The sequence below is a fragment of the Stenella coeruleoalba genome, assembly GCF_951394435.1.
Source record: "Stenella coeruleoalba genome assembly, chromosome: 6".
Taxonomy (NCBI): Eukaryota; Metazoa; Chordata; class Mammalia; order Artiodactyla; family Delphinidae; genus Stenella; species Stenella coeruleoalba.
In genome coordinates this window covers 78,998,744-79,024,191 of record NC_137151.1, presented here as the reverse complement: position 1 = coordinate 79,024,191, position 25,448 = coordinate 78,998,744, and the positions used below count along the sequence as shown (strand labels likewise).

The 25,448-nt window shown below is 36.3% G+C and overlaps 1 long non-coding RNA gene across 1 annotated transcript in view; it reads right to left on the bottom strand.

The window, feature by feature from the left end:
• The window catches only part of LOC307187894, a 785,141-nt gene that overhangs the window by 189,205 nt on the left and 570,488 nt on the right, over nt 1-25,448 (bottom strand). The window contains exon 4 of the long non-coding RNA XR_013828714.1: nt 816-853. This is a non-coding gene — a long non-coding RNA (uncharacterized lncRNA). The remainder of the gene's footprint in view (nt 1-815; nt 854-25,448) is intronic.

The window sequence follows — 25,448 nt, the reverse complement described above, 5'->3', positions numbered from 1 at the left end:
CTTTACACTAGATCCATGATTTAGGTATGCTAACCCACATAGTCCCTGACAACATCATTATTGCCTCCCCCACAGAGCAGATGGCTTTAAACCTTCTGGCAATGTTGACTTTATCCCACAAGGAAGGGACTGGGATCAACATAGACGGACTTTTTGTCTTTTCTTCTAAACTTACCATTAGAATAAGTGTTTCCTGCTCCTCGTAGAGGATTGAAAGAGAGAAAGGAGAGATGCCAGAATTTTTGCACTAATGGACTAACTTCACGTTGAGGGAAATAATAGATATGGGAGAGAAGGTTCACAGATTTCCCACATAAACAACGGGAAATATAAACAAGCAGAAAATATTTGACATTAGGGTGCTATTCAGAAGACAGCCAAACCACAGTCAAAAAGTGGGGGTTAATAATAAGAATCTTGCCTTTCAGATACATGTTTCATGGATAACCTGTAGAGATTTTCATTAGTCATCGAGATAATGCAAGTTAAACAGCCAGGGCTAGGAAGAGGTGAGGCACTAGTCCAGAGGAAAATTTAAGGGAGTGATAAAAAACCACATTGATCAAGATAAATGATATTTTGATGTAACCTTTAAAAAAAAAAGAGAATAACAAACTTATATCAAAAGTTTAAATAAAAGATAGGACCAGTTGTCTGGGCCACAATGAGATATCTATTGAAATGTATAAAAATTTAAAAGACCAGCAATACCAAGTGTTATCAAGGATATAAAGCAACTAGAACTTTCATGAGTTGCTGGTAGGAATTTTAATATTTACAACCATTTTGGAAAACTTTAAATACTGTACACTTACCCTATGACGCAGCTAACCCAGACTCATCCTGGTATATCCTAAGAGAAATGGAAACATATTTTTACAAAAAGACTTACGCAAGATGCTCATAGCAGCTATATTATTAAGCTACAGATTGAAAACAACTCGAATGTTTATTAGCAGAAGAAAGGATAACCAAATCATGCCATATTCATAACATGTAATCTTCACAAAAACCATGCAGAAATAAAAGGAACAAAAGATTATATATTGTACAATTCTATTTATATAAGACTCAAGAAGAGGCAAGAATAATCTATCATGAGAGAAATTAAACTTAAAAATACAAATATTCATATGCTTCTGTGAGGGTATCACTTGGAAATGGACTGACGTGATGGAATTTTTTTTTTTTTTTTTTGCTTTAGGTGTGTGCATCTGCAAAACCCATTCAACTCCATAATTAAGATCAATACATTGGATTACATAAAATATGTCCCTTCATTTCAAAAGAAAGGGGGAAAAAATGGAAGGGGGATTAGAGCAGTGTTTCTCTTTTTATTCATTATTCCTTCCTTAAGTAGCTTTTTCTGAACCTTTTTCCTAATCACACCTGCATATATGAAATTTCAATACCACAGATATATCTATTTATATATATTCATATAGCTGTGCTTCATACATAATATACTAAAGTTTTTTGCTCTCTCCCCAGTAACTCATTTTCACTTTCCTGGGGACAATATTACTCCCACTGAGAATGCATGGACTACAGTTAAGTGGGTTACATAGTAGGTTGTCAGAACCATCAAAGTGAAATTTAAAAATTATTCATAACTCCTTTATTCCCCAAATGAGAAACTGGGTCAATAAATAAAGTAGTTAGTGAGAATATAATTAATTTCCTTGCAAAGATCAGGTAAGGAAACTGATTTTTAAAATGTTAGGACAGCAGAAGCAAGAACTACAATCCTGCAGCCTGTGAATGAAAACTACATTCACAGAAAGATAGACAAAATGAAAAGGCAGAGGACTATGTACCAGATGAAGGAACAAGATAAAACACTAGAAAAAGAACTAAATGAAGTGAAGATAGGCAACCTTCCAGAAAAAGAATTCAGAATAATGATAGTGAAGATGATCCAGGACCTTGGAAAAAGAATGGAGGCAAAGATCAAGAAGATGCAAGAAATATTTAACAAGGAACTAGAATAATTAAAGAACAGTGACGAACAATACAATAACTGAAATGAAAAATACACTAGAAGGAATCAATAGCAGAATAAACTAGGCAGAAGAATGGATAAGTGACCTGGAAGACAGAATGGTGGAAATCACTACCATGGAAGAGAATAAAATAAAAAGAATGAAAAGAAATGAAGACAGCCTAAGAGATCTCTGGAACAACATTAAACGCACCAACATCTTATTATAGGGGTCCCAGAAGGAGAAGAGAGAGAGAAAGGACCTGAGAAAATATCTGAAGAGATTATAGTTGAAAACTTCCCTAACATGGGAAAGGAAATAGCCACCCAAGTCCAGGAAGCACTGAGAATCCCAGGCAGGATAAACCCAAGGAGAAACACAGCGAGACACACAGTGATCAAACTGACAAAAATAAGAGACAAAGAAAAACTATTAAAAGCAACAATAAGTACTAGGGATATAATGCACAGCAGGATAAATGTAATTAACACTGCTTTATGTTATATATATGAAAGTTATTGAGAGAGTAAATCCTAAGAGTTCTCTTCATAAAGAAATATTTTTCTTTTTCTTTTATTTTGTATCTATATGAGGTGATGGATGTTCACTAAACTTGTGGTAATAATTTCACAATGTACGTAAGTCAAATCATTATGCTCTACACTTTAAACTTATACAGTGTTTTACGACAATTATATCTCAATAAAATCAGAAGAAAAAAAGGGAAAAATGACAAATAACATACAAGGGTACTCCTATAAGATTAACAGCTGATTTCTCAGCAGAAACTCTACAAGCCAGAAGGGAGTGGCACAATATATTTAAAGTGATGAAAGGGAAGAACATGCACCAAGATTACTCTACACAGCAATGATCTCATTCAGATTTGATGGAGAAAGCAAAAGTTTTACAGACAAGCAATAGCTAAGAGAATTCAGCACCACCAAACCAGCACTACAACAAATGCTAAATGAACTTCCCTAAGTGGGAAACACAAGACAAGAAAAGGACCTACAAAAGATAACACAAAATAATTAGGAAAATGGTAATAGGAACACACATATCGATAATTACCTTAAATGTGAATTGATTGAATGCTCAAAGCAAAAGACACAGGCTCGCTGAATGGATACAAAAACAAGACCTGTATATATGCTGTCTACAAGAGACCCACTTCAGACCTAGGGACACATAAAGACTGAAAGTGGACTTGAAGGGAAGATGGCGGAAGAGTAAGACGCGGAGATCACCTTCCTCTCCACAGATACACCAGAAATACATCTACACGTGGAACAACTCCTGCAGAACACCTACTGAAGGCTGGCAGAGGACCTCAGACCTCCCAAAAGGCAAGAAACTCCCCACGTACCTGGGTAGGGCAAAAGGAAAAAAGAATAAACAGAGACAAAAGAATAGGGACGGCACCTGCACCAGTGGGAGGGAGCTGTGAAGGAGGAAAAGTTTCCACACACTAGGAAGCCCCTTCGCGGGCGGAGACTGCGGGAGGCGGAGGGGGGAGCTTCGAAGCCGCGGAGGAGTGCACAGCAACGGGTGCGGAGGGCAAAGCGGGGAGATTCCCGCACAGAGGATCGGTGCCGACCGGCACTCACCAGCCCGAGAGGCTTGTCTGCTCACCCGCCGGGACGGGCGGGGCTGCGAGCTGAGGCTCTGAGGCTAGGGTTGCGGTTTCGGACAGAGCGCAGGGAGAGGACTGGGGTTGGCGGCTTGAACATAGCCTGAAGGGGTTAGTGCACCACAGCTAGCCGGGAGGGAGTCCGGGGAAAAGCCGGCACCTGCCGAAGAGGCAAGAGACTTTTTCTTCCCTCTTTGTTTCCTGGTGCGTGAGGAGAGGGGTTTAAGAACGCTGCTTAAAGGAACTCCAGAGACGGGCGCGAGCCGCGGCTAAAAGCGCGAACCCCAGTGACGGGCGCGAGCCGCGGCTGAAAGCGCGGACCCCAGAGACGGGCGCGAGCCGCGGCTGAAAGCGCGGACCCCAGAGACGGGCGCGAGCCGCGGCTGAGGGCGCGGACCCCAGAGACGGGCGCGAGCCGCGGCTGAGGGCGCTGACTCCAGAGACGGGCGCAAGCCGCGGCTGGAGGCGCGGACCCCAAGGCGGGCGGGAGACGTTGGGGCTGCTGCTGCCGCCACCAAGTGGCCTGTGCGCGAGCGCAGGTCGCTCTCCACTCCCCTCTTCCGCGGAGCCTGTGCAGCCCGCCACTGCCGGGTTCCCGGGATCCGGAGACGACTGCCCCGGGAGAGCGCACGGCGGGCCTCGGGCTGGTGCAGAGTCACGCCGGACTTTGCCGCCGCAGGCCCGCCCCGCATTCCGTGCCCCTCCCTCCCCGCCGCCGGCCTCCGTACGCCAGAACCCCCGAATCAGCGGCTCCTTTAACCCCGTCCTGTCTGAGCAAAAAACAGACGCCCTCCAGCGACCTACACGCAGAGGCAGGGCCAAATCCAAAGCTGAGCCCCTGGGAGCTGTGAGAACAAAGAAGAGAAAGGGAAATCTCTCCCAGCAGCCTCAGAAGCAGCGGATTAAAGCTCCACAATCAACTTGATGTACCCTGCATCTGTGGAATACATGAATAGACAGCCAATCATCCCAAATTAAGGAGGTGGACTTTGGGAGCAAGATCTATGATTTTTCTCCCTATTCCTCTTTTTGTGAATGTGTATGTGTATGCTTCTGTGTGAGATCTTGTCTGTATAGTCTTGCTTCCACCATTTGTCCTAGGTTCTATCTGTCCATGGTTTTTTCTTAAAATTTTTTTTCTTAATAATCAATTTTAATTTTAAGAACGTTATTATACTTTACCTTCGTCCTTTCTTTCTTTCTTTCTTTCCTTCCTTCCTTCCCTCCTTTAGACAACGAATCATCCCAAATTGAGGAGGTGGTCTCTGACAGCAAGATTTATGATTTTTCCCCCTTTACCTCTTTTTGTGAGGGTGTATGTGTACGCTTCTGTGTAAGACTTTGTCTGTATAGCTTTGCTTCCAACATTTGTCCTAAGGTTCTATCCGTCCCTTTTTTTTTTTTATAATTAAGAATTTTTTAATTCAATAACTTTATTATACTCTATTTTATTTTTACTGTATCTTCTTTCTGTTTTCCCTTCTTTCCCTCCTTCCTTCCTTCCTCCCTCCCTCCTTTCGTTCCTTCTTGCCTTCTTTCCTTCCTTGCTTCTTTCTTTCTTCTTTCCTTCCTTCCTTCCTTCCCTCCTTCCTTCCCTCCTTTAGACAACGAATCATCCCAAATTGAGGAGGTGGTCTCTGACAGCAAAATTTATGATTTTTCCCCCTTTACCTCTTTTTGTGAGGGTGTATGTGTACGCTTCTGTGTAAGACTTTGTCTGTACAGCTTTGCTTCCAACATTTGTCCTAAGGTTCTATCCGTCCTTTTTTTTTTTTTCTCTCTAATTAAGAATTTTTTAATTCAATAACTTTATTATACTTTATTTTATTTTTACTGTATCTTCTTTCTTTTTGTTTTTCCTTCTTTCCCTCCTTCCTTCCTCCCTCCCTCCCTCCCTCCTTTCGTTTCTTCTTGCCTTCTTTCCTTCTTTGCTTCTTTCTTTCTTTCTTCCTTCCTTCCTTCCTTCCTTCCCTCCTTCCTTCCCTCCTTTCCTTCTTTCTTTCCTCATACGTCTACTAATTCCCTCTACTTTTTCTCCCTTTTATTCTGAGCCGTGTGGATGAAAGGCTCTTGGTGCTCCAGCCAGGAGGCAGGGCTCTCCCTCTGAGGTAGGAGAGCCAACTTCAAGACACTGGTTCACAAGAGACCTCCCAGCTCTAGATAATATCAAACGGCGAAAATCTCCCAGAGACCTCCATCTTAACACCAGCACCCAGCTTCACTCAACGACCAGCAAGCCACAGTGCTGGACAACCTGTGCCAAACAACTAGCAAAACAGGAACACAACCCCACCCATTAGCAGAGAGGCTGCCTAAAATCATAATAAGGCCACAGACACCCCAAAACACACCACCAGACGTGAACCTGCCCACTAGAGAGACAAGATCCAGCCTCTTCCACCACAACACAGGCACTAGTCCCCTCCACCAGGAAGCCTACACAACCCACTGAACCAACCTTAGCCACTGGAGACAGACATCAAAAACAGGAGGAACTACGAACCTGCAGCCTGCAAAAAGGAGACCCCAAACACAGTAAGATAAGCAAAATGAGAAAACAGAAAAACACACAGCAGATAAAGGAGCAAGATAAAAATGCACCAGACCTAACAAATGAAGAGGAAATAGGCAGTCTACCTGAAAAAGAATTCAGAATAATGATAGTAAGGTTGATCCGAAATCTTGGAGATAGAATGGACAATAGAATGGACAAAATGCAAGAATCAGTTAACAAGGACCTAGAAGAACTAAAGATGAAACAAGCAATGATGAACAACACAATAAATGAAATTAAAAATACTCTAGATGGGATCAATAGCAGAATAACTGAGGCAGAAGAACGGATAAGTGACCTGGAAGATAAAATAGTGGAAATAACTACTGCAGAGCAGAATAAAGAAAAAAGAATGAAAAGAACTGAGGACAGTCTCAGAGACCTCTGGGACAACATTAAACGCACCAACATTCGAATTATAGGGGTTCCAGAAGAAGAAGAGAAAAAGAAAGGGACTGAGAAAATATTTGAAGAGATTATAGTTGAAAACTTCCCTAATATGGGAAAGGAAATAGTTAATCAAGTCCAGGAAGCACAGAGAGTCCCATACAGGATAAATACAAGGAGAAATACGCCAAGACACATATTAATCAAACTGTCAAAAATTAAATACAAAGAAAGCATATTAAAAGCAGCAAGGGAAAAACAACAAATAACACATAAGGGAATCCCCATAAGGTTAACAGCTGATCTTTCAGCAGAAACCCTACAAGCCAGAAGGGAGTGGCAGGACATACTGAAAGTGATGAAGGAGAAAAACCTGCAACCAAGACTACTCTACCCAGCAAGGATCTCATTCAGATTTGATGGAGAAATAAAAACCTTTACAGACAAGCAAAAGCTGAGAGAGTTCAGCACCACCAAACCAGCTTTACAACAAATGCTAAAGGATCTTCTCTAGGCAAGAAATACAAGAGAAGGAAAAGACCTATAATAACGAACCCAAAACAATATAGAAAATGGGAATAGGAACATACATATCGATAATTACCTTAAATGTAAATGGACTAAATGCTCCCACCAAAAGACACAGATTAGCTGAATGGATACAAAAACAAGACCCTTACATATGCTGTCTACAAGAGACCCACTTCAGACCTAGAGACACATACAGATTAAAAGTAAGGGGATGGAAAAAGATATTCCATGCAAATGGAAACCAAAAGAAAGCTGGAGTAGCAATTCTCATATCAGACAAAATAGACTTTAAAATAAGGACTATTAAAAGAGACAAAGAAGGACACTACATAATGATCAAGGGATCGATCCAAGAAGAAGATATAACAATTGTAAATATTTATGCACCCAACATAGGAGCACCTCAATACATAAGGCAAATACTAACAGCCATAAAAGGGGAAATTGACAGTAACACATTCATAGTAGGGGACTTAAACACCCCACTTTCACCCATGGACAGATCATCCAAAATGAAAATAAATAAGGAAACACAAGCTTTAAATGATACATTAAACAAGATGGACTTAATTGATATTTATAGGACACTCCATCCAAAAACAACAGAATACACATTTTTCTCAAGTGCTCACGGAACATTCTCCAGGATAGATCATATCTTGGGTCACAAATCAAGCCTTGGCAAATTTAAGAAAATTGAAATTGTATCAAGTATCTTTTCTGACCACAACGCCATGAGACTAGATATCAATTACAGGAAAAGATCTGTAAAAAATACAAACACATGGAGGCTAAACAATACACTACTTAATAATGAAGTGATCACTGAAGAAATCAAAGAGGAAATCAAAAAATACCTAGAAACAAATGACAATGGAGACACAACGACCCAAAACCTGTGGGATGCAGCAAAAGCAGTTCTAAGGGGGAAGTTTATAGCAATACAAGCCCACCTTAAGAAGCAGGAAACATCTAGAATAAACAACCTAACCTTGCACCTCAAGCAATTAGAGAAAGAAGAACAAAAAAACCCCAAAGCTAGCAGAAGGAAAGAAATCATAAAAATCAGATCAGAAATAAATGAAAAAGAAATGAAGGAAACAATAGCAAAGATCAATGAAACTAAAAGCTGGTTCTTTGAGAAGATAAACAAAATAGATAAACCACTAGCCAGACTTATCAAGAAAAAAAGGGAGAAGACTCAAATCAATAGAATTAGAAATGAAAAAGGAGAGGTAACAACTGACACTGCAGAAATAAAAGAGATCATGAGAGATTACTACAAGCAACTCTATGCCAATAAAATGGACAATCTGGAAGAAATGGACAAATTCTTAGAAATGCACAACCTGCCAAGACTGAATCAGGAAGAAATAGAAAATATGAACAGACCAATCACAAGCACTGAAATTGAAACTGTGATTAAAAATCTTCCAACAAAGAAAAGCCCAGGACCAGATGGCTTCACAGGCGAATTCTATCAAACATTTAGAGAAGAGCTAACACCTATCCTTCTCAAACTCTTCCAAAATATAGCAGAGGGAGGAACACTCCCAAACTCATTCTACGAGGCCACCATCACCTTGATACCAAAACCAGGCAAGGATGTCACAAAGAAAGAAAACTACAGACCAATATCACTGATGAACATAGATGCAAAAATCCTCAACAAAATACTAGCAAACAGAATCCAACAGCACATTAAAAGGATCATACACCATGATCAGGTGGGGTTTGTTCCAGGAATGCAAGGATTCTTCAATATACGCAAATCTATCAATGTGATAAACCATATTAACAAACTGAAGGAGAAAAACCATATGATCATCTCAATAGATGCAGAGAAAGCTTTTGACAAAATTCAACACCCATTTATGATAAAAACCCTGCAGAAAGTAGGCATAGAGGGAACTTTCCTCAACATAATAAAGGCCATATACGACAAGCCCACAGCAAACATCATCCTCAATGGTGAAAAACTGAAAGCATTTCCACTAAGATCAGGAACAAGACAAGGGTGCCCACTCTCACCACTCTTATTCAACATAGTTTTGGAAGTTTTAGCCACAGCAATCAGAGAAGAGAAGGAAATAAAAGGAATACAAATCGGAAAAGAAGAAGTAAAGCTGTCACTGTTTGCAGATGACATGATCCTATACATAGAGAATCCTAAAGATGCTACCAGAAAACTACTAGAGCTAATCAATGAATTTGGTAAAGTAGCAGGATACAAAATTAATGCACAGAAATCTCTGGCATTCCTATATACTAATGATGAAAAATCTGAAAGTGAAATCAAGAAATCATTCCCATTTACCATTGCAACAAAAAGAATAAAATATCTAGGAATAAACCTACCTAAGGAGACAAAAGACCTGTATGCAGAAAACTATAAGACACTGATGAAAGAAATTAAAGATGATACAAATAGATGGAGACATATACCATGTTCTTGGATTGGAAGAATCAACATTGTGAAAATGACTCTACTACCCAAAGCAATCTATATATTCAATGCAATCCCTATCAAACTACCACTGGCATTTTTCACAGAACTAGAACAAAAAATTTCGCAATTTGTATGGAAACACAAAAGACCCCGAATAGCCAAAGCAATCTTGAGAACAAAAAAAGGAACTGGAGGAATCAGGCTCCCTGACTTCAGACTATACTACAAAGCTACAGTTATCAAGACAGTATGGTACTGGCACAAAAACAGAAAGATAGATCAATGGAACAGGATAGAAAGCCCAGAGATAAACCCATGCACATATGGACACCTTATCTTTGATAAAGGTGGCAGGAATGTACAGTGGAAAAAGGACAGCCTCTTCAATAAATGGTGCTGGGAAAACTGGACAGGTACATGTAAAAGAATGAAATTAGAACACTCCCTAACACCATACACAAAAATAAGCTCAAAATGGATTAAAGACCTAAATATAAGGCCAGAAACTATCAAACTATTAGAGGAAAACATAGGCAGAACACTCTATGACATAAATCACAGCAAGATTCTTTCTGACCCACCCCCTAGAGTAATGGAAATAAAAACAAAAATAAACAAATGGGACCTAATGAAACTTCAAAGCTTTTGCACAGCAAAGGAAACCATAAACAAGACCAAAAGACAACCCTCAGAATGGGAGAAAATATTTGCAAATGAAGCAACTGACAAAGGATTAATCTCCAAAATTTACAAGCAGCTCATGCAGCTCAACAACAAAAAAACAAACAACCCAATCCAAAAATGGGCAGAAGACCTAAATAGACATTTCTCCAAAGAAGATATACAGACTGCCAACAAACACATGAAAGAATGCTCAACATCATTAATCATTAGAGAAATGCAAATCAAAACTACAATGAGATATCATCTCACACCAGTCAGAATGGCCATCATCAATAAATCTAGAAACAATAAATGCTGGAGAGGGTGTGGAGAAAAGGGAACCCTCTTGCACTGCTGGTGGGAATGTGAATTGGTTCAGCCGCTATGGAGAACAGTATGGAGGTTCCTTAAAAAACTACAAATAGAACTACCATATGACCCAGCAATCCCACTACTGGGCATATACCCTGAGAAAACCGAAATTCAAAAAGAGTCATGTACCAAAATGTTCATCGCAGCTCTATTTACAATAGCCCGGAGATGGAAACAACCTAAGTGCCCATCAGCGGATGAATGGATAAAGAAGATGTGGCACATATATACAATGGAATATTACTCAGCCATAAAAAGAAACGAAATTGAGCTATTTGTAATGAGGTGGATAGACCTAGAGTCTGTCATACACAGTGAAGTAAGTCAGAACGAAAAAGACAAATACAGTATGCTAACACATATATATGGAATTTAAGAAAAAAAAATGTCATGAAGAACCTAGGGGTAAGGCAGGAATAAAGACGCAGACCTCCTAGAGAACGGACTTGAGGTTATGGGGAGGGGGAAGGGTGAGCTGTGACGGGGCGAGAGAGAGTCATGGACATATACACACTAACAAACGTAGTAAGGTAGATAGCTAGAGGGAAGCAGCCGCATGGCACGGGGATATTGGCTCGGTGCTCTGTGACAGCCTGGAGGGGTGGGATAGGGAGGGTGGGAGGGAGGGAGACGCAAGAGGGAAGAGATATGGGAACATATGTATATGTATAACTGATTCACTTTGTTATAAAGCAGAAACTAACACACCATTGTAAAGTAATTATACCCCAATAAAGATGTTAAAAAAAAAAAAAAAAAAAAAAAAAAAGACTGAAAGTGAGGGGATGGCAAAAAGATATTCCATGCAAATGGAAATCAAAAGAAAGCTTGGGTAGCAATACTCATATCAGATAAAATAGACTTTAAAATAAAGAATGTTACAAGAGACAAGGAAGGACACTACACAATGATCAACGGAACAATCCAAGAAGAATATATAACAATTATAAATATTTATGCAACTGAAATAGGAGCACCTCAATACATAAGGCAAATGCTAACAGCTATAAAAGAGGAAATCGACAGTAGCACATTAATAGTGGTGACTTTAACACATCACTTACACCAATGGACAGATAACCTAGACAGAAAATTAAAAAGGAAACACAAGTTTTAAGTGACACAACAGACCGGATGGATTTAATTCATATTTATAGGACATTCCATCTGAAAACAGCACATTATACTTTCTTCTCAAGCGCCCACAGAAAATTCTCCAGGATAGATCACATCTTGAGTCACAAATCAAGCTTCAGTAAATTTAAGAAAACTGAAACTATATCAAGCATCTTTTCTGACCACAATGCTATGAGATTAGAAATAAATTACAGGGAACAAAATGTAAAAAACACAAACACATGGATGCTAAACAATACCTTATTAAATAACCAAGAAATCACTGAAGAAATCAAAGAGGAAATCAAAAAAACCTAGAGACAAATGACAACGAAAACACAATGATCCAAAACCTATGGGATACAGCAAAAACAGTTCTAAGAGGGACATTTACAGCAATACAATCCTAACTCAAGAAACAAGAAAAATCTCAAATAAACAATCCAAACTTACACCTAAAGGAATTAGAGAAAAATAACAAACAAAACCTAAAGTTAGTAGGAAGAAAGAAATCATAAAGATCAGAGCAAAAAAAAAAAAAAAAAAAGAAAGAAAGAAGAAAACAATAGCAAAGATCAATAAAACTAAAAGCTGGTTCTTTGAGAAGATAAACAAAATTGATAAACCTTTAGCCAAACTCATCAAGAAAAAGAGGGAGAGGACTCAGATCAATAAAATTAGAAATGAAAATGGAGAAATTACAACAGACATCGCAGAAATACAAAGCATCATAAGAGACTACTACAAGCAACTCTATGCCAATAAAATGGACAACCTGGAAGAAATGGACAAAGTCTAAAAAAGGTATAACCTTCCAAGACTGAACCAGGAAGAAATAGAAAATATGAACACATCAATCACAAGCATTGAAATTGAAACTGTGATTAAAAATCTTCCAACAAACAGAAGTCCATGACCAGATGGCTTCACAGGTGAATTCTATCGTTCATTTAGAGAAGAGCTAACACCCATCCTTCTCAAACTCTTCCAAAAAATTGCAGAGGAAGGAGCACTCCCAAACTCATTCTATGAGGCCACCATCACCCTGATACCAAAAGCAGACAAAGATACTACAAAAGAAAGAAAATTACAGACCAATATCACTGATGAATATAGATGCAATATCCTCAACAAAATACTAGCAAACAGAACCCAACAACACATTAAAAGGGTCATACACCATGATCAAGTGGGATTTATCCCAGGGATGCAAGTATTCTTCAATATATGCAAATCAATCAATGTGTCAATTTGTTAATCAACACCATATTAACAAATTGAAGAATAAAAACCATATGATCATCTCAACAGATGCAGAAAAAGCTTTTGACAAAATTCAGCACCAGCAAGTGAGCATAGAGGGACATACCTCAACATAATAAGGCCATATATGACAAACCCACAGCAAACAGCATTCTCAATGGTTCACCACTGAAGTGAAAGCATTTCCTCTAAGATCAGGAACAAGACAAGGATGCCCACTCTCACCACTATTGTTCAACATAGTTTTGGAAGTCCTATCCACAGAAATCAGAGAAGAAAAAGAAATAAAAGGAATCCAAACTGGAAAAGAATAAGTAAAATTGTCACTGTTTCCAGATGACATGATACTCTACATAGATAATCCTAAAGAAGCCACCAGAAAACTACTAGAGCTAATCAATGAATTTGGTACAGTTGTAGGATACAGAATTAATGCATAGAAATCTCTTGCATTCTTATACACTAACAATGAAAGATTAGAAAGAGAAATTAAGGAAACGATCCCACTGACCATTGCAACAAAAAGAATAAAATACTTAGGAATAAACCTACCTAAGGAGGTAAAAGACCTGTACTCAGAAAACTATAGGACATTGATGAAAGAAATAAAGACGACACAAACAGATGGAGAGATACACCATGGATTGGAAGAATCAATATTGTGAAAATGACTATACTACCTAATGCAATCTACAGATTCAGGGCAAGCCCTCTTAAATTACCAATGGTATTTTTTACAGAACTAGAACAAAAAAACCTTAAAATTTGTATGGAGACACAAAAGACCCTGAATAGCCAAAGCAATCTTGAGGGAAAAAAATGGAGCTGGAGGAATCAGACACCCTGACTTCAGACTATACTACAAAGCTACAGTAATCAAGACAATATGGTACTGGCACAGAAACAGAAATATAGATCAATGGAACAGGATAGAAAGCCCAGAGATAAATTCACACACCTATGGTCGATTAATCTATGACAGAGGAGGCAAGAATACACAATGGAGAAAAGACAGTCTCTTCAATAAGTGGTGCTGGGAAAACTGGACAGGTACATGTAAAAGAATGAAATTAGAACACTCCCTAACACCATACACAAACATAAACTCAAAATGGATTAAAGACCTAAATGTAAGACCGACACTATAGAACTCTTAGAGGAAAACATAGGAAGAACACTCTTTGACATAAACCACAGCAAGATCTTTCTCGATCCACCTCCTAGAGTAATGGAAATAAAAACAAAAATAAACAAATGGGACCTAATGAAACTCCAAAGCTTTCGCACAGCAAAGGAAACCATAAACAAGACGAAAAGACGACCCTCAGAATGGGAGAAAATATTTGCAAATGAATCAAGGGACAAAGGATTAATCCCCAAAATATATAAGCAGCTCATGCACCTGCATATTAAAAAAACAAACAACCCAATCCAAAAATGGGCAGAAGACCTAAATAGACATTTCTCCAAAGAAGATATACAGATGGCCAAGAGGCAGGTGAAAAGCTGCTCAACATCACTAATTATTAGAGAAATACAAATCAAAACTACAATGAGGTATTACCTCACACCAGTTAGAATGGGCATCATCAGAAAATCTACAAGCAACAAATGCTGGAGAGGGTGTGGAGAAAAGGGAACCCTCTTGCACTGTTGGTGGGAATGTAAATTGATACAGTCACTATGGAGAACAGTATGGAGGTTCCTTAAAAAACTAAAAATAGAATTACTATATGACTCAGCAACCCCACTACTGGGCTTATACCAAGAGAAAACCATAATTCCAAAAGACACATGCACCCCAATGTTCACTGCAGCACTATTTACAACAGCCAAGTCATGGAAGCAACCTAAATGCCCATCGACAGATGAATGGACAAAGAATACGTGATATATATATACAAAGGAATATTAGCCTTTAAAAGGAATGAAACTGGGTCACTTGTAGAGACGTGGATGGACCTAGAGACTGTCATACAGAGTGAAGTAAGTCCAAAAGAGAAAAACAAATATCGTATATTAACGCATATATGTGGAATCTAGAAAAATGGTACAGATGAACTGGTTTGCGAGGCAGAAATAGAGACAGAAATGTAGAGAACAAACGTACGGACACTAAGGGGAAAAAGTGGGGGTGGGGGATTGGTTGTGGGATGAATTGGGAGATCGGGATTGACATGTATACACTAATATGTATAAAATGGATAACTAATAAGAACTTGCTGTATAAAAAATAAATAAATAAAATGAAATTCAAATAAAAAACAAAATGTTAGCACAAGTGTTACATATAAAATAATGCATACAATTTTTATAGACAAAAAAGATAATTGATTTTATCCATTAACAGCCATCTGTATTAAACATTTTGAATATTTTTAAACTGATAGTTTATTCTGCCTCAGAAAAAATGCCTCAAGCAAAGTGGGTACAGAATTTTATAATCTTGAAATACAGAGAACTCTTTCATAAATTTACTTCAACAGGTATCTATGTACCCTTAATTTTTTTCCCCTTTCTCTATTGTAAGTCTTCCTTGAAAAAAAATTTAAATGATAAAGCTCTTTACATTGCTTAGAGCTGGATATATTCCAGCAATAAAAATGAAGTTTTCCTTTTACCATTTGTTTACAATAAATAGCTTTAGCAACTCAGTGGTCATCAGAGTTATAACCAAATATTTATTCCATATTTCTTTTTTATTTTTTAAATTTTACATCACTGGCAAAGCTATACTTTAAAGTTGTAAGCTTTATTATGCTGGTATATCAGGCAAATGAGTGTTTGATGGGGTGTGCTAATGTGAGCTAAAAATAAAATTCCATCTGTTCACCTTTCAAACTACACCGCATCAGTACCCTGCATATTGGGTACTACGTAATTTAACGAAATACAAATAAAAATTTGCTTATTTTAATCTGTCTTTAACAGTAAAAGCAGGCTACTTTTAAGAGGAAACAATTCATGTATGGTTTTCTGGAATGCAACAAATTTGTATATTTGTCAAGATAAGCCAAATATAAATAAAAGTAAACAATGCAGTGACTGTTTTAGGTTCAAGAAAAATAAAATACTTAAGAGTGTGTACCATTAAAGTTTCATCAACTCACCAAGTGCTTGAATAACATATAGTACATTTTAAAGTAAATACATACCAAATATCTTTCACATATAGAATAATTTATCAATTGGAAAATACATATCCTTGCTTATGAGTTATTATGTTACCTGGCTAAGTAAAGTAAGCCCTATTGCTTCATTTATTTTACTTTTATAATCAGTCTTCATATCCCTTTATGCATGAAACCTGTTCCTTAATATTTTCTATGCCATAAATGTTCTTGTTGGGCTTTAGTGAGTAAACAGCTTGATGATAAACAGAAAAAAATATTCTTGCAAATCCATTGTGTTGTTTGATGTAATTCCACAATGTACTTTTGTTAAAAGCATTTTAAAATTAACATTTAACATTTGCTATGGATATTTTACTATCCTATGACTAGGAGACACATTTAAACTCAAATAGACATAGTCCTTTCACCTATTTATCATAACCAGTTCTGATAGCTTTCATTGAACTACTAAGACCACAACCATTATTTCAAGTATTCCACTTTGAGGTATAACACCACTCAGAGTATGCATAGGATGGTAATTCTATTTTATACCCAATGTACTACTTGATAGAAATTTATATACATATTTTTCTTTTGAGGCATAATTATTTTTTCATTGATGATTGTATTTCTATCAAGGATAGATATAAACATACTCTCTAGATCTTTTCCCTTCCATTTGCCTATTCACTCACACAGATATTTTAGTCAAAACGAAAATAACCTGAGATGCAATTTCACAGAACACTGCTGGAAATACCTGCTCTCTAGTAATAGAAAAATGCTGAATCTTTTTTTTTTTTTTTTTTGCGGTACACGGGCCTCTCACTGACGTGGCCCCTCCTGCCGCAGAGCACAGGCTCCGGACGCGAAGGCCCAGCGGCCACGGCTCACGGGCCCAGCCACTCCATGGCATATGGGATCCTCCCGGACCAGGGCACAAACCCGTGTCCTCTGTATCGGCAGGCAGACTCCCAACCACTGCGCCACCAGGGAAGCCCCTGAATCATCATCTTTTAGCCTATCTTTCTGCCTGAGATTTCCTGGTTTCTCTCACACCATATTGTTTTGACTATGTAACTTGGTTTCTATTTTCTTACCTAACCCACTTGTCTGATGGGTCGGTTTGACCATTATATTTGGTTTGACAGAGTGTGTGTATTAATTTATTACCTCAACAAGGACGTTTTAAAGCATGAAATGGAGCCCTAGTATTAAAAAAACTGGCAAAAGAAGCATAAGTCAGGTCTGTCCTGGGAAAAATTGGCTGAGTGGTCAAATTAAGGTCTGATCATACTCGGACAGGATTTCTGATATCTCCTTCATCCCCATACATTTATGCCATTTGAAACCCAGTACTTCTCACTTGACCAAAGGATGGATGGAATAGTCCACATTTAATTTTCTGTGCCCATCAGGAGGGATGGATATGATGTTTCTCAAATAATCACTTTTATGCTCTGCCTTACAAGATCTTCAGGTCAATTTCTCCTCTAAATAGCTCATGTCGCCTGCTCTGATTTAGCCTTTTCTGCAAGCTCTCTGCTATGTTCGAAACTCTAGAATTGACCTCTTCACCTTTGGAAGTTTTGAGAAAATGGTAGATAAGTCCCTATAGATGCTATACTTTAATGTGCAGATTCTTAATGTATGGTGGAAAAGAAGGAAAGTTTTCCTTTTTCCAAGAAAAGTTTTATAATTTTATATTAAAAATATATTTACATAAGGGACATCATTAATTGAAAAACATTATCTATTTTATATGACTATCATGGGATTTATATTTTTTAAGTTTTTAAGTAAAATATAATCAAACTGTATACAAACCAAGAGGGAATTGATAGATGCCTGGATGGAGACTCTCAGTGCAGTTCTTGGCAAGGGTAGATAAGTATTTAGAAATAAGATTCTTACTGTTGTGGTACACCAGCAATACTTCAAGGCAATAAATCTTGAAATTAAAACCATAAAAGTGAATAATTTTGAGTCTAATGTTTTATGAAACAATACAAACAGTTAAGTCTTTGTAATCAAAGAAGAGGGGGGATTTAGACTAAGATTTCTGACTAGCTGGACTACACTATTACATAGTTATAGCACTCAGCTATAGTCAAATAAACAATAATATTTTAGTGGATAATCTACAGGGTTTTTTGATATTAGCACTAAACTGAGAAGTGTGACAGTGAAGGAAAGAACAGATTATTTTAAAAGGACTGTAACATAATACAATTTAGCATTAGATGTACAAGTTAGTGTTTTTTAAAGTACAGAGCACAGCACAAACTTCTTTTTAAAAATGTATATTACTTACTAACTTTGAAGTGGATGTACATTACATATTTACAGTTTGTGTGTAAGACTTTTAAACATACGGCCCCTTTTTAATTTTAAACATGTGTCCTGTTTTGCTCCTGAGATAGCTAAACACATATCTAAACACAGAGCCACACACTGACTATTTAATAAGTGGTGCTTACTGCCAGGCCAAATGCCAACTGCCTGTGCCATCTTGTGATAGTATCTATCAAAGTATGAGAGTTGAATAACCTGTACTTTGTTTTCTTTTTACTAAAAATTCAGAAGCTTTTTTTCAAAAGTAAAAGAATATGACCTCAGGTCATATTCTACTGAGGTTATTTGAGATGCTGGTCTTTAAAGTGTACCTACCTCCTTATCACCATTTTATTGGGCTCAGCCCTTCTTCCATCTTACTGAGTGTATCTTATTTCCTTATATCTTCTTTCAAATTTCTGTACCTTTTATCTTCAACTTATCAACTGTCTACTATCTTGCACAATCCGATTTATTGTAATTTGAGAAAAATGTTACCTTGTATAATTTTCTTTCTTTATTTTGACAAGAACAATTAAAACTGATAGCCAGATGATTCTCTAAAGAGCTGTTTAAAAGCACTTTCTGTTTTACCTGACTCTCATTGTATAGAAAAGGATATGCTTTTCTACCTAACTCTCACTGTGTAGAAAAGAATATGTAGCGAAAAGAATATTACTTACATATGATGTAAGTAATTAAAATGAGTACTTACATCATTTATAGCATTTCAATCAGTGCAGTGGATAAAATCACGTTGGAGACTACTCATTAACTAAACAGGATCTGACAGTAATAACTGGACAGTTCATTTACCACATGGGAATTATTTTCCATTGAATAATACACTTAAGAGGAAAAGTTTTCAGTGAAAAAAATATATATGGGGAAAACCTTCCTGTCTTAAAATATAATTTAATTAAGAAACCAATACATGTATATATACATTCTCATCTCATCCAATTAAAAAAAAATAGAACTTATACCAGTAAAGTTTTTATGTTTTGTTTGCTTCTTCTCTGATCCCTTGAATTACTACTTTCTATATTAATAAATGTAGTGGGTAGTAGTAAAAATCAAAGTTAAATGATATGTGTTTATTTTGCAGTTGGACAACCTGCTATTAATTGGTGTTATGGCTTACTATCCAACATGGAGTGATGGATTACTAGAATAGAATTGAAATAATGCTGGATGTGAGTTCTAGCATACTTACTAGTACAAAAATGCAGGAAACTGGGTATTTTGTATGTTTAAATTGAAGGGAAACAACCTTTATGTCATCAAGAGCCAATCGGCCTTTTAGTAAAACTATTTGGGACATTGTTTAGCAAAATGTTTGCCAGTGAATAATACCACAGATTATTGCATATTATTTTTACATTCCTGAATGTTTAGTCCAAATGTATGTGTTGTACATTTAACATGACTATAAACATATAAATACTCTTGGACAGGTATGCAACATGTGTTTTTGTGTATGTATGTATATGAGGGGTGTGTGTGTGTATGTGAGAGTATACACGGATTTGCTAAAGCTATATTTTATCATCCTGGCACAGACCTTACTATCAGATAGAAGGGTCCATATTTGACCTGTTATAATCTGTTTAATAATACTTTTTCTGTGTTCAGTGTATTATAGTGGATATAATGTTGCCTTGGGAAGCAGAGATCTGAACTCTTTATTCAGTTTTCAGAACTTACTACATGGCTTTTAATGAGTCATTTAACTACTCTGTGCCTTACTTTACAGACCATAAAATAAGTTTATAGTTAAGTGTATAGAAAGATGATTTCCCCAGTTTTGAATTTTTATGATTTTCTATAGCAAAAAGAAATTCCTTTTCAACTTTTCCACTGTAATTTAATTTCTTCCAGGGTTGGATTAGAAAATAATCCTCTGTAGTCATTAGCACAGAAACTAAAATTAGAAATTTCCATGAGGGAACACAGAAAAGAACGGATATTAAAATAAAAAAGTTTACCAGCTTTATTATTTCTCTGGCTTGACCAAAAATTTTGCTGAACATTTCTAATTTTATGGTACCACAATATGTCAGCAGGAGGAAAAGCATTAAAAAAAAAATTCCAGTGCCCTTCATTGTTCAGATGTAAATTAAATTTATATTCTGAGTTGTATTTAAGTATATATTTTTTAAAAAAGCAGGGATAATGACAGATAACATTCACTGAGTGTGTACTATGTGACAGTTACTGTGCCAGGAATGTAACAAGGTCAATTTCATTTAATTCTCAAAACAGCCCTATGAAATTGATTATATTATATTAATTTGGAAACAGACTTTAACTCTGAAAAAGTGGTAATCCTAGTACAAAAGTATTTTTTTAATCTCATAAAATCATAGACCTACAAAGTCTTCATCCATTTTCCTGCCTCTAGGCTTGACTCCACATAAAACATCCCAGAAAAATTAAAATGTACCATTTTTAAAAAAAACCTTCAGGGAAAGCAATTAGCTTTCCTCCCTTGGAACTTAAGTAAGTTTTAGGATCAGCAAATTACTTTTCTATCTGGTCCTGATCCTTTTTTACCCTATACTAAAACTATAGCTTTTCTAAATTTCATGGATTTATAAAATATCCATTAACATATTTCACATAATAGTCATATACATGAAGACAATTCTTAAATACTGGTGCAGAGAGTGTTAATTGTGATAATTGGCAACACTGCCTTTATTTGAGCTAGTGGCAAAAATAGCCCAGTAATGAGAGTTAGATCAGAGAATTTAAGATCCTGATAACAAGTTATAGATACGCTAATTGGCTGTAGTATTGAAAACGAGAAGGTAATAATCATGGCACATGGTTCTGCAAATAAATGACCTGAATAGAAGAGAAGGGGGAGAAGGAAGGCTAAGGGAGAAGTTCAAGTCCACAGACAACCTTGGAAACTCAGAATATGAAATCCAATGTGATGGATCTCCCACAGGGCAACATTTTAATCTCCTTTCTTCCCACTCCCTCCCTGCCTCATTGCCTCAGATCTGTTGTTCTGTTGGATTTTTTTTTTATTTGTTTGTTTTTTCTTTTTGGCTGTTTGTAGGAACAATTACTATCCAAGCCTTTATTTTCCATTTTTGTCCCTTTTCTTCCTTGTTTTACCATTTCTGAAAAGAAACTAGTTTCTATAGCTGGGCTTAAGCAGTAGGCAAAGAAAATTGTGGTTACAAGAAAAAAGGTGGTTATTTTTTGTTTGTTTTACTGCATGAGTCTATACCTAAACAAGCCATTCCCTTTAATATTCTTAAAATGTATTCTGGTTCAATTATGAGAATGTGTTGTTGATAAATATTGCTTTATCTCTAATAAAAAATTTAGTATCTTTAAAAATTTCCCTTACAGGTTTTACCCAAAGTGAGAATTAAGTAATATTATATATGTAGACAGATACATATACACATATATCAGTTAATCTTTTACTAATAGATTTTATAATAATTACTTTATTGATAACTAAGCCATAGTTTCCCAACAGAACTAAAAGTAAACAAGAGGAAAATTATAAAAATAAATAAAACCTGAAAATTAAAAGAGAATTTTAAAAGTGATCCCTATTTTAAGGTGGAAAAAGAACTCTAAAATTTCAAAGCAAAAATGAATTAACACAAAGAAGAGACTATTCAATGTCAAAACCTAATGCTGTAACAATAAAATTTATCTGGGTAACATTTTACTGAGTTGCTTTTAATATCTACAACAGAAAGAATGAAAATGATTAACCTAAGTATTAAACTTAACCTAGAAGAGGAATACAATAAGTCAAAAAGAAAATAGGATGGAGTTATTAAAGTTGAAACTAACAAAATACAAGAAAAAAAAGAATAAAAATGTAAAATTTGACCCCATAAAAAATGAATAGCATGCATAAACCCTTTGAAATTGTAATTTAGACAGAGAGAAAAGAAATTAAAAAAAAAATACACCACCAAGAACAAGAAATCAAATATAAGCATTGCCAGAGAAGACATGAAAAGTGCTACATAGACAATAAATGTTAAAATCTAAAGGAAATAAATATTTTCTAGTAGAATATAAATTGCCAAAATTGACAAAAGAGGTTGGTATCATGAATTATAGAATTTAGCCAATACTCACCGATGAAAACCAGCAAATCACTAATGACTTTTAACTGGCATGACAGGGCTTTTTCAAAGGGGTTATCTCAGCAAGTTTGATCATTTCAAAGTGGTTTATCTACCCCATGCCAAAACAGAATTTACTAAATAAGATTAACAATAGAATTTCATTTCTGTATTAACATATTTACTGGCTAAGTCCCGTATCAGCAACCTCTACTAGAAACGAAATAATTTGATCAAGATTCCGTGAAACATTTTTCAGATAATCAAGCAATCAATTTTTTTTTTTTTTTTTTTTTGCAGTATGCGGGCCTCTCACTGTTGTGGCCTCTCCCTTTGCGGAGCACGGGCTCCGGACGCGCAAGCTCAGCAGCCATGGCTCACGGGCCTAGCTGCTCTGTGGCATGTGGGATCTTCCCGGACCGGGGCACAAACCGGTGCCCCTGCATCGGCAGGCGGACTCTCAACCACTGCGCCACCAGGGAAGCCCCAAGCAATCAACTTTTAATGAGCATCCACTGGGCATGCAGCCTCTATCCCGCATTTTCTTGGCTCTAAATCTTGCCCTCTTGCCAATACTTTTTCACCTGTTATGGAAAGACACGCTATCAATAGATTTCACATTTCTGTTGCAGGAGTAACTCCCTATACACCAACAAAACTATTCTGTATGCTCACACTTTTCATGATCTCATGGTTGGTGGTGTAGGCAAGGGTGGTTTATGCATCTGAGTTTGGTTGTAGCCACTGCCCCCAAATTATCTGTCCAAGCTGCTGTCCTTTGTAATTCAGTTCAATATGCATTTCTGTCTACTAATTTCCAGTCATTGTGCTCAGCACATGGGGCCTAAAAGTTTAATAAGACAACATAATTTCCCTTAAACTATTTATACTCCAAATATAAACAATAATAATAATTCACTACAGTAAATTCTGATGAATGGACACATGGATGATTGACTCGTGGTTTTACCATTACTCATTGTGTGAACATCAGTAAGTTTCTCATTAAAAAAAAAAAGTATTATACTGGGTTTTATGAAGATAATCCTACACAAGAAAAAACTTACATCCATAATTGTATTTATAAAAAAAGAATAATAAAATAAATCCCCATGTGCAAAATTCCAGATTAAAGCACAGAATATTACCAATGATTTTGTACCTCCTGCTGTCTCCTCCTTGAATGTATCACTTTTTCTACTCACTCAAATTAAAAGAACTTTCGAATTTTATTTTTCATTGTGTTTTATTATGTATGTGTTTATTTGTAAACAGTATATAGTTGATTTAGTTTTATCTGATTTTGAAATTTATAAATGGTATCTTAACTACATAACTTTTTTTGAAAGTTGGAAGTTCTCATGGTGATGACAGAAATGCAAGAAGGCAAGTCAACTTCATAAACATGAAGTCTTTCATGTATGGAGGTTTTGCTCACTTCCTGCCTATTAGCATTCCATAGCTAAGTCCAACGTAATAGCTCAGGGAAAAATACACCTCTTTATTGGAAGGAACTGCAAAACAACATGGCAAAGGGCTTAAATAGGAAGAGGTACAAATACTTAAGATCATTAACGTTAATGCTGTCTCCACATTGAGTTTCTTTTGTAACTTCTTTAAGAAAACTTCTCATGTATTGTTAATGTTTTTACATTGTATTTTAAAATCTTACAAAGTTAGGAGAGATCATGTGAAATCAGTGAATGAGTTCAAATTTTTATCCTCTTTCTAGTCGTCTTATTTTACATTAACTCAGAAGATGGAAGTCTTGCCAATACAACATAATATTTCACATTGCTCTGATGGTATAAGGGATACACAATATTTACTGTAATAAACACTAAAATAGTAAGAAAATTTGAAATATTGTCAATTCTAGGTATGAAAGTTAAAGAAGTTGGACTGATATTTATTTAGGAAACTAAAATAATGTTCATTGCTAATCCCCAGATGAATTACCCAAAACTAGGTAGAATAAAAGCAGATATTCAGCAAACTAAAAGCAATTCATTACCTTAATTGTGGTTATGGCTTCATTATACATTTTAGAAATATATGGTTTATTGTATTATATTTCAATAAAGCTGTTTTTAAAGGTGCTTTATCAAACTGTATGAGTCATTAGCCCATGTTAAATTGAACAGATATGGACTAAAAGGCAGTGTTCAAGTGGAGTTCCTAGAAACATCCTCAGGAAAAGTAAAATAACTTAAAATACATCATGTATGGGTATATTAGAAAGCCTTCCAGTGTCCTGGGTGGTATTTGTAATTGGCTACTCTCTGTGTAGGTTTTAAATATAAATGGGTTTCCCAGAGTGAGGACATGAAAGAACTTCTGTGAGATCTCTTTGGCTGTTTAAGTATATAATAATAACAAATAACACCTAGAAAACACCTAGACAAGATGGGGAAAGAGCTAAAATCTACCAGAACTTTCCCAAAGAGAAGACACTACACTCTGCTGTTTATTAGAAAATAACCCCCATCCTTTTCTTTGTTGGGAAGTGTGTAAAGTTCTGCTATCTTTAAGAAAGCTTTATAATGTACAAATCATTCTTTGAAAGTCCTCTAGAAGGGAGAAGAGACACATGAAGGTAGGAATAGATAATGCTTAGGATTTCTTTCTCTTCTGCATTCTAAATGAGAAGAAAAATTGAAGCCATGAGTTCAGAATAAATCTTGAAAGACCATGTGGATTTAACTTAAGAATACTGATTAGATTTCAGATATCCTCTCAAAAATTAAAAAAAAAAAAGTGAAGTGTATTTTGCTCTCCTTCCACAACCATGGATGGATTGCTGTTTATCCTATTTTGGATGCATATGGATTAGACACATGAATTCTTAAAAACAAAATGAGGATACAATTTACATTCTTAGCTTTGCCTATTATTATTATCCTATACTTAGTTATACACAGCAAAGTAAAAATAAATCA